Source organism: Pelodiscus sinensis, chromosome 7, assembly GCF_052426305.1.
Source record: "Pelodiscus sinensis isolate ZL-2025 chromosome 7, ASM5242630v1, whole genome shotgun sequence".
Taxonomy (NCBI): Eukaryota; Metazoa; Chordata; order Testudines; family Trionychidae; genus Pelodiscus; species Pelodiscus sinensis.
The window spans coordinates 33,378,382-33,388,324 of record NC_143058.1 but is presented as its reverse complement, the minus strand read 5'-3'; positions in this window follow the sequence as shown (position 1 = coordinate 33,388,324).

The following is a 9,943-nucleotide window of genomic DNA, read 5'->3' as shown; positions in this document are numbered from 1 at the left end:
GGTGTGTAGGCAATTTTGGGAAAGCTGTGCCTTCCCTTGCCTACGTTATTGATCACCCATGTGTGTATATATGTTTTTCTCTCTCTGGTCCTAGACTTAGACACTGAGCAAAAGGTAACACATACAAGTCTCAGTTTCCACACTGCTTAATTATTACATGCTCACAGAAGGGGATTAAAGGGATACACATACAATGTAATTTTTCAGTATCTACTATTGACTCACTAGCCACATGCTTTGCATAATGACAGCAGCAGCATGTATATGGTGCTTTATATTCTCAAAGTGCTGACCGGGCATTACCTAACAATACTTGGCACTTCTACATGACTTCACACACTCATTTTATAGTCTATTCCTCACATCAGCCCTGTGAGGAGGGGAAGGGTGCAGTTGGATCCTGAATGCGCACACAGCCATTTGCGCCTGAGCCAGAGGTGGGATATGTGGAAGGAATTCTACAGGAGAGGGCAGCTCTAAAGAGCAGACAAAGAGCAGAGGTTGTGCAGGAGACACTGCTAGGAGATGTACAGATTCAGTGTCCTGGTCCAGCCCCTCTCAGGCAGACTCCCGCCCTAGTGCAGCATGGTGGTTGCTACTGCAACTCCATTACTTTAAAGAATAGGGCCTAGAACCAGGGCCATTCCTAGGGGCATGCAGAGCCCAGGGCAAGTCACCTGCAGGAGACTCTTCCTTAACATTTTTATACAGGTGAAATCTAGTTACAGTGAACTTCAAAGGCAGCAGTTTGCTGCTGGTTAAATAGACTTTCCTCACAGGAACCCCCCTGTTTTCTCCCCTCCCCCACCACCTGTCCCCACTTCTCTTTCCCATCCCACCCCACCCAACTCTCCCTCTAATATGTCCATGCCTATGACTCCTAATAGTGGTCTCTGCCCAGGAAGCAGTCACACATCTAATGCACATCCTCCCCCTCACCTCCCCAGGACTGATTACATTCTCGTCAAAATCCAATTGCCAACCATGACTCACAAATTGTAGCCTCCTCCAGCATGCATCTATTCCAAAACTCATTTTGTCTAATGGGGTTCTGATTGACTTATCCTTAGTCATCTTAACTGACCTTGGGGTGAGTTCACAGCCATCATCTCATGAAGTCTTGCTGCGATTCACCCAGACATATGTGTATCACTCTCTGTGTAACAGAACAGAAGGAAACAGGTGTGGGGAGCAGCCTGTAACTCGGGGTCCCTTGGTCAAATGACCCCAAACTTGGATCACTAGTGTTGCTTTGCCTTCCCCAGAAGCAAGTTTCTAAGTTAGCAGAGTAACTATTCAGACTTTAGAGCACTTACTTTTAAAGCTCATAAAATGGTGGGAGTCCATGGAAACCCTCTGCTGTTAATTTGCCAGCCCTGGTGGGGGTGATGAAGTTGTGGGTCCCTAGAACGTGGTACTGCAGAGGAGGGAAACCCAATGCTGGAGCCTGCTGCTGAAGAGCTGAAAAAAGCAAGGAGGAGCCTGAGGCTGGGGGATAAGGGTTGGCCACCCCCCAGCCGGGAGCCTGGTGGCAAGGAACCCCCACATAGTGATGGGAGAGGAGAGAAAGGGCAATGGAAGGGGGAGATGCAGGGCACAGGAGGACACAAGTTTGTGGTGAGAGGCAAGGGACCTGATGGCTACTGGCACTCACCTGTGCTAGGAAAGATTCCCCTGTGCTGGTGAAGGGTCCTCGTGCTGGGAAAGGGAAAGGCAGAGCCAGGGTCTGACTGCCCTGCACAGGCTGCTGGAGTGGCCCTAGTGGAGTGGAGCGCTATGACTCTGGCAGCCAGCAGGCAACTTCACCATCTGGAAGAGCAGAAGTTCCGATGAGCAGTCAGAGCCCACGGTGTTGTAGGAAAAAAAAAAAGCTGGGGAGAAGGGGTGCCCTGCTGCTGGCACCCGCTGTGCCACTAGCTCCTGAGACCTCCCTGTGCTCCTCCTCCACATGTTCTTGAAGCACAGGGCCCTGGACTGTTTTCCCAGTCTGTCCTATGTGCGGGGCAGCTGTGCCTAGCACTTGTGTTCAACTGGCAGAATCTAGAGAGAGACTGGAGCCCAAGAGCTTCATTTTACTGATGGGGAGCTGAGGTGGGAAGTTTGAAGTGACTTTCCAAGGTCATAGGGTAAAAGGATGATGGAGCAAGTATTAGCACTGTGGCAGTTCCTGACTCCAGCTGACTGAAACTTGGGATTTCAGTTTGAGAGAAATTTAGGCATTTCGGTTTTATTCCAGTTTAGAACAAAAAACTACTCTTTTCAAAATGTCTTCCAAACCCAAAATCCTCTAATTTTTGTTCTGGAAACACTGACAAATGGTCTTCCTGAAATGAAATATGCTCCTGGGATTGGCTGCTGCTGACCAAAATTGACAGTTGAGTGCAGTGGTGAAAATGACAGTCAGTTTCACTCAGCAGCTTCCAGAGACCCCAGGACTTCCAGACTCAAGCCTCGTCTTAGGGCAAGGCGGTTGCCCTGAGCCCTGTGCCTCCAGGGCCCCACATTGCCTGGTGCCTGCCTGCACCCCAACATGATGCTTTGGGCCCTGCAAACTCTTTGGCTGTGCCTGTCCAGACTCCTGGGCTAGCTGGGTATTTGGGCTGTTTGACTCTTGAGCACAGCTGGCCTGGACATCCTAGAGTCCCTAGATTTGGGGCGGTTCCATATTGTGGAACTGCCTTGGAGCCATAGCCATTGGAAATCCTGGGTTTCTGGCTCCAGTGCAGTCCACATGGCAGAGCTCCTCAGGAAAGCTGGCAAGGAACCCAAATCTGCCTGTGGTTTCTTGAACTTGAAGTGAATTTTGGGTTGAGCTAGTTGGCAGGACACTTGTTGGGTCTGACTGGTTCTGTTCCTGACTACTCGCCTTCTGCTGTTTCCCTTGTCATGCTGTTCCCTAAAGTAACCATGGTTCTAGGGCATGCAGGCAGTGTAGAAATGAGAGCTCATAGATAAAGATCATGAGTGACAGCATGGTGTGCCTGTTAATGTGACGTACTGTTTAGCAAGGACTCAGGTTTGTGAGCAGAGCAGGAACAGCATATTTTTTAAGTGCACAAATATTCAGCTAAATCAATCTGCTCATGCTTCTGGAGTCATCTAGTCTAGTGCACATTGAACTGACTCCAATGTATTAGCATAGCCATGCCCACGCTAGTTACGTCATCTTATGCCCAGTTTGGTACATCATCCATCCCGACCTACATCAGTGGCAGCGATGAAACGAAATGAATCTGAAAATCTTAATGCCTATATGTTTATGTTGCTTAGTTACTGGGCACTTTGTTGTCTCCTGTTAATACTCAGTTGCCTGAGTTGCAAGTTGACCTAATTTATGCATTTATTTTTTAGTGGGATAACTTAATCTTTTTCTCCGGTGTGTCAGGAGATGAGTTGCTTTATTTTGAAAAGGTAAAATATTACAAAATCACTTAAGGAACTGAAACACACAGTTTGTTTGCAGAGATAATCAGCAAAATAAGGCAAATAGGAAAAATATGAGAGTTTGAGTAACTATGTTTACTCATCTTGCATTAGCAAGTAGGGAGATGTCATTGCCAAGATAACTATGTAGTTTGTATTAGGAGAAACAGGCTTTTTCTGGTCTATCGTAATTTGTTTCCTTTTAGTCTAACTGCATTCATCTAATTATGTGGTGTGGAGGAGGAAGACAGGAAGAGGTGGCTGATTCAACTCTATTTAAATGTGGAAGGAAACAGCAATGGTCCTGAATGGAATAATTGTAGCCTGATTTTCCTCTGGTTTGTAAAAGCTGTTGTGTATTGAGGTAAAACCGGGAAAATGGCATTTACTCATTTCTCATTTGGTGGATGGGGTATTTAGGTTCCATTAGTTTACTTCACTACTGAGCACTGGTATAATGGTAGAGGCTGGCAGGTGTAATCAAAATTAGGGTACCATTGTTCATGGACCTGGATTTGTTTTGCCACAACAGTCAGAGGGTTTACACTACAGTGTGATTTTTGTCAGGACAAACACTCAGTTTTGGAGAAAAAAAAGTCTACCCTCTGAGAAACTTTTGTCTTTTCTCCTCCCTTTATTGTCAACAAAGAGCCAGTGTCAACTCTGCTGGTTGTTTTGTCAAGAGAGCTGGCTTCTGCAAGTATCCCACCATGCTTGCCCTGGTGGCTATGCTCAGTGTTTTGTGATTTCTGCTATTCGGCAGGCATGCACCCCTCCTCTTTCCAACTTCCGGGAAGTATCTGACAGATGAATAAGTGGCTCCATTTGGGGAACAAAGAACAAATAATTGAAATGCCTCTGTTCTGCCCTGCAATAGAAATGTAACGGCAGATAGACTGCTGCTGCAGGGGAAGGGCTGGAGGAACTGCTGTGCTGCTTTGACATTCCTCAGCGGAGAGAGCTCACAGAGCTATCAGGGAATCCCAAAAAGCACAGGGATCAGCTCTGCCTTCCCACAGCACTGCATTGTGAGATGCTTACCCACGTTGCTTTGCTCTCATGTGTCGACATGGTGCTAGCAATGTGGCCATGAAACGTTGACAATGGGAGGCAGGAAAAATTGGTTTGACCAGTTTTCACTTTTGGCAACTTTTGCATATTGACAGCACTTTAGTCTCCAAACCTTTCCAGTGTAGATATAACCACTGTGCAAATAAGAAGCAGTCCAGCTTCCATGAACTGTCAATATAAATATACAAGCCAGACAATGGATACGAGAATAGCATAGTTATTATTGTTGTCTGCTTCTTTTAGAGCCAGGAGCTCAGTACAGCTCATTAGGGTTAACTGCAAGACTCAGTCCAATTTGGATACAAACATCTTGTAACCCCATCCAAGTCCTGTATTCTGCTTTGGGCTGTGATTTGGGGCCCAAAATTCTATCCACATTATACATGAAGGGAAAAGACTCCCTCTGTGTCAATTACAATAAAGTGACAGCATCATTGCCAATGTTAGAACATTGTGAAGAAACTAATCTGCAGGCAGGATGTTGGTGAACATGGTCACTTTTTGTTAATGCTGAGAGAGCAGGATCTTGTACAGGAGAGGAAATACGTAGTGGCTAGGACAGATGAGTTGTATTGTGCACCTGAGGATTAGATTATTTGCTTCACACATTTTTTTCTGAATTAAAACTACAGCCCTGGGCAACATTTTGTAGAACTGGTTACAAATCAAAACCAAACCTCACTACAAATTGGTGAGATTTCACTATTGCGCAGAATCGGCATCTGACCTTGTGCAGGATCCCATGTCAGCAAAAGTTTGTGGAAAGAGTCACAGTGACTTCAAAAGACGTTGGATTGGGATGATGGAGTTCAAACTCTCAATGTATGGGCAGATCATGATACTGCAGTACAGATATTCCATAGTCACTATTTTCACCTAGTAGTTGGAACAGCAAAACCTATGTGGAGAATTTGGACCAAGATCAAATTCATTATCATTACTTCTATCTTTCTTTTGGCAGTGCTAGGCACCAACCAAGAACTAGACCCTATTGTACTAGCCCCAAATAACCACAGAATAGCAGACAGACACAGACCAAGGGAAGGAGTATAGAGCGAACAATGTGATGGCAGCAAAGGTCAAGATAATGCCACCATTTAAAAACTAATTTGAGGTAGTGTTTGGAACCAGCATAAGACCTCTTCCGGGCGATGTAGTCATCTCCTTTGCATCATTCCAACTGCTTTGAAAACTCTGCATGGGACTTCAAATGGTGCAGTCTTATGTAGACATTAGTGCTTGGGAACTGCCACTCTTTTAGAAAATGGACATTGGTTAAATTAACAAGGCTTCTCCATCTTCCTGTGAAGCATCGGGTACTGGCCACCTATACCCCACAGACCTGATCTAGTCTGAGAATTTTTATGAACTTTCAATCTGCTTTCACATTTTTGTGACTTTGTTTTGTTTTGGTGATTTGACCTTTCAAAATGTGCATGCTACTGAAACTTGCCTTCACTGGTGTTTGTCTCAAACAGCACCAGTATACAAGCAGCACAGAAAAGATTTGTGAATGTGAAGGGCTTTAGCATAACATCCGGGAAGTGACTGGCAGAAGCCTCATATCTCTAGCATGTAAAATGAATGTTCCATAGTTCAGGTCATACTTCAAGTCATTTGAGGTTTCCTTCCTAGCACAAAAGATTATGTGCTCTACATTGTTGCAAACTTTTAAAACTATAGAGTGATTGTCCAAAAGCATCTAATAACATACCTATGTAACCCTTCTGCCGGGTAGGCCTGGCAGCAACCAGGGCCGGGTTCAATATCTAGGGGTCCATCTCACACAGAACCAGCTCGAGCACCCACCCAATAACCTAGAAAATTCACACACCTCTGGGTGCCTCTGAGAGGCAATGCTTCCCCACTCGCAAGCACAGAGTCTGAGTGTAGGAAAGAAACATTTAATGAAACTGAGAGAGAAGTCATATGGCATTATCTTGGGAAAATACCACAGAGTTTATAGCCCAGACATGAGCTGAGCCCCCGCCCCTCCCAGCCAAGAATCACCTGAAGTCCCAAAGTCTGACACCCCAAAAGTCTCTGTCCCTGGTCAGTGCCACCCAGAGTCCAAAAGTTCACCCGCAGGGTTTCACCTCCCAACCTGGGTAGAAATGGAGGTGGGAGGATAGATGGGGGAACCTTATGAGCTACTCCGCCATGCTCCACCAACCGTTTCATTCCACGCCACAGGACACTCCGCTGGTCGCCTGCCGCCGCTCCCACCAGCCGCGCTGCGCCGCTGGTCACCACTCCACGCTGCTGGTCGCCGTTCCTCACCTGCTGCTGCTCCTACCAGCTGCACCATGCCGCTGGTCACCACTCCTCGCCTGCCACCGTTCCTCGCCTGCTGCCGCTCCACACCGCCTGCCACCACTCCTACCAGCTGCACCATGCTGCTGGTCGCCGCTCCTCACCTGCCGCCACTCCTACCGGCCACGCCACACCACGGGTCAGTGATTCCCACCAGCCACTCTGGTGGCCGTCGCTGCTTCACTAGCTGTAATGGGTCTCACTCCCAGCCAAACCAGTGATTTCAACTCTTTAGCCACCATCTGGACTAGCAAAGGATTCCAGCTTCCACTGGACCAGCAAAAAGACTCCTCATAGAGTCTGCTTTAGCTCTGTCCTTAAAACAAAGGGGGAAAGGGGCAGATTGGGCCAGTCTTACACTCACACCTGACGCAGGCTGACTCAAGCCCTTTAACCCTTCCCCCCAGCTCAGGCCTCTCAACTCTGGAAGGGGGGAGACTTGTTCCTCGGAGACCTCTTTCAATGATGGTGGTGTCTCTGCTGCAAGCACTGATGGCATGTTTTACAGTTCCCACATTTAGGGTAGCATGATTTGTGACCCCACAACAGCCCCAAATTATTTACAATATAACACATTCCATTCCAACACTGATCCTCCATCAGCCCTGGCTAAATGGGATTTACATAGCCACACCTCGTAGTCCCTCCCTATCCTGGCATGAGCTGTATTTACATATCAACAGTTAACAGTTAATTGTAGTGGGCACACCTACCCCAGGGCAGCTCCCTCCTTTTAGCTGGCTGATAGCAAGCAGCAGTTCAGTGCCTGCTTACATCTATAACCCACCGTGTTCTGCACTACTATTGCAGAGCACTGTGGGCTTGTCCTAAAGTCATAGGACATCAAGCCCCGTATTATTTTTAAAAAATTAGACTAAGGATATTCCCTAGCAACCCTAATTGTGACTCTGTGAAATAGATGTTTCTTTCCATGACTAGCTGTTAGAGCAGGGCCTCTCAACTTTCTTCCATTTGTGGACCCTCTTTCACTGACTCCTTAGATCAGGAGAAGGGAACATAAGGCCCAAGGGCCAGATGCAGTCCCCAGTTTGTCTGGTTCCAGCCCCCAGGGTTCTGGGCTCCTCTCCCCATCCCCCAACATTGGGGGGTGCTCACTGGCACTCCAGCCCCCACTGGCTCCCGCTCGACTAATTTTTCTGTGGGTCAACAGCTCTCAACCCAAAAAGGTTCCTCATCCCACCTTAGATAAAGTTCATGGATGTCTGTGGGGTCTGCAGACCACAGGTTGTGAGAACCACTGTGTTCGAGTAGCTTGAAGAACTCACATACATGCTGCCGTGCAAAGATGTGATGACGCTCTTATTACTCTTCACACTTTGGTGTTTGTGGCCAGTTGTCTGTTGATTCACAGTTGTACAGGAAACCAGAGCTAAGGCACATGAAGCTTTTTCCCCATGCCCCTTTAACTAGACACTTGAAACGGCTGAGTTCAGTAACTCAGGGAAAATGGACTTAGTACAGCTAAAAAGAGATTAATGGCAGCTAAGAAAGAAAAATGAATTGTGCTAGGAATTGCATTGTACTTGCTTTATATTTTAGAAAGGAGGGCCCCGTTCACCACTTCCTGAATGCATTGTTACTGACTTTGAACTTTTGTTTTCTCTTTCTAGTTTTTGGGATGATAAAGGGAGCAGTATCGGCTTACAAATGACTACATGGCTGCTGTGATCTCCACCATGCACCCTTTAGAGTCAGTGATCTTTTTTGAGAGATTGTGCTCTCACTCTACTTCCTCAGAGCATTTTACTAAAACTGGACAAGTAAAAGGGAAGTACAAAACACATGTAAATCAAAACACTGTATCATATCCCCCCAGCATAATACAGACACTAACCAGGGCACTGAAAATACATGTAGCTAGCAGAAGATAAGAGGAATTAGCATCTGTAACTTTTTCCTCAGCTTAAAGTTTTGGCAGCGTTCTCTAAACTTTTTTGCACTAAACTCACCACTACGCATTTTCTATGTGGCCCATGATTCCTGTCATTTTATGTGCTGGATTTTCCTTTTGGGAGTTAAAAAAAACCACCTTAAAAACCTTTTGGTGGTCAGTGATTTCAAAGTGCATATAGCTTTTTAAAGACAAATAGGTAGGACATGTTGAGGAAAAAATAATGTAACTTCTGAGATTCTGACACAGAGTGAATCATAGAATCCTAGAGCTGGAAGAGACCTCAGGAGGTTATTGAATGCAGCCCCCAGCCCAAAGCAGGAGTGAAGCCCTGAATCTTCTGTTGAAGATCTCAAGAACATGCTAGTATTAACCACTATACAGGCCAAATCCTGATGACTTTAATGCTTGTTTGACATTTGTCGATTAGTCAAATATTCATCTTCATACACTGATCAAAAATGAAGTGTATTTCAGATCAGATCTTCCATCAGATCATCTAGGCTCCCCCAGAGACAGGTTTTGGACATCAGAAAATGGCATTCTTGGCAGAGCAGCAATTCTGGGCTGGCAGGCTAGATAGGATTTCCTGCGATAATCATCTTCTGAAGTCTGGTGAAGCATGGATAATTCCTTGTTCTCTCTCACACACATTTTCAGTGTTGAGGGTCAAAGGAGGTGAGGCTGGTGGACCTGGCATGCATCTCAGGACAAAGTGCTTTACTTGTATTTTCATTTTCACACTCCATCTTTCTGTTTTACTGAAGTCTGAAAGAGGTAATGTTAACTTCTAGACAGGAACTGTAAGAAACACAAAGAGCTGATTTTGTGTGTGTGTGTGTTGGTTTCTATGTTGTTTGGAAAGTTTCTGTATTCTATTCCCTTTTTCCCCTTGAACTAACTGTAGACCAGTGAAATCTTCCCTATCTCAAATTTGGGTTTATGAAATGTTATTGCTTGTCCCTGGCCTATTTGTGTCATCCTTCTGAGACATTGTGGGCTATTGGATTATCCATAGAATAGAGAATCAAACAGAAAAGATGCCCTGGGAAGTTTAAAAAAACCCCAAGAGAACAAAAATCAAAACAGAAAACCCCAATCTACTTTGACCTATTCAAATGTTTCCACTTGCTGCTAGAACAATAACAAGGAAAACTGTGCAAGGAAAAGGATCCAGTTATAAAATTACCTCTTCAAGCTATGGATATTTACAAAAACCAGCCC